Source organism: Etheostoma spectabile, chromosome 6 (assembly GCF_008692095.1).
Source record: "Etheostoma spectabile isolate EspeVRDwgs_2016 chromosome 6, UIUC_Espe_1.0, whole genome shotgun sequence".
In the NCBI taxonomy this organism is placed as follows: Eukaryota; Metazoa; Chordata; class Actinopteri; order Perciformes; family Percidae; genus Etheostoma; species Etheostoma spectabile.
Window position 1 is genome coordinate 7,220,554 of NC_045738.1, and position 835 is coordinate 7,221,388.

The following is an 835-nucleotide window of genomic DNA, read 5'->3' on the forward strand; positions in this document are numbered from 1 at the left end:
TGTGTGTGTGTGTGTGTGTGTGTGTGTGTGTGTGTGTGTGTGTGATTTGAGATCAGCACCAAGGACAGGGCCTGCAGAGTATTGCAGGTACACTCACCTTGAAGAGGCTTGTCCTGCTGCTCTTTCTATATACACTGTATAAATATAGTAAATATAGAATGTCTGCAATATATGCAAGTTGCAAACTTGAAATGTCACCTTTACTTTTTCGCAGAGTGTGATGAATGAAAGAGGGTGTAATTTGTTTGCCAGGAAATTTTAAAAAATGTGGCATTTTCAGTAGATAAAATGTGAAATGTTACACTTAAACAAGACTGTGTTTCCCCTAGAACAATACTTAACTCTCAGGCCTCCACAAGGATGTAAATAGATGTTCACTAGTGTTGTGACCTCTGACCCTGACTGCCCCCCTGTTTCCTGAACCAGATGCTGCTCCTGTGGACCACAGCCATCTCAACCTAAACAAAGTTATCCTCCACTAAACAAGATGGATATTGTATCACCCACCTAGTAAATACCAGAAGGTCTTAACCACGGAGCTGCCATGTCCTCTTCTCTGACTAGAACTGAGGGAATAATCACTTCTTGTATCGTTTTATGGACAAGCAAAAAACATTAACTTTGTTTTACCACAGTTTTACATGTATTTTTATGGTATAGTACAGTATACAAAAAATGCCCTCTTGTGGGGGAATATAATTAAAGCATGCTGCAGTCCTCCAAGGAAAAATATAATCAAATCTGCAGCACTGGCTGCATTTAAAAATATGAGATTGGGATCATATGGTGCCTATGTGAAAGTGCTTTGATCTCTCTTGGTTTAAGTAAGACTAGA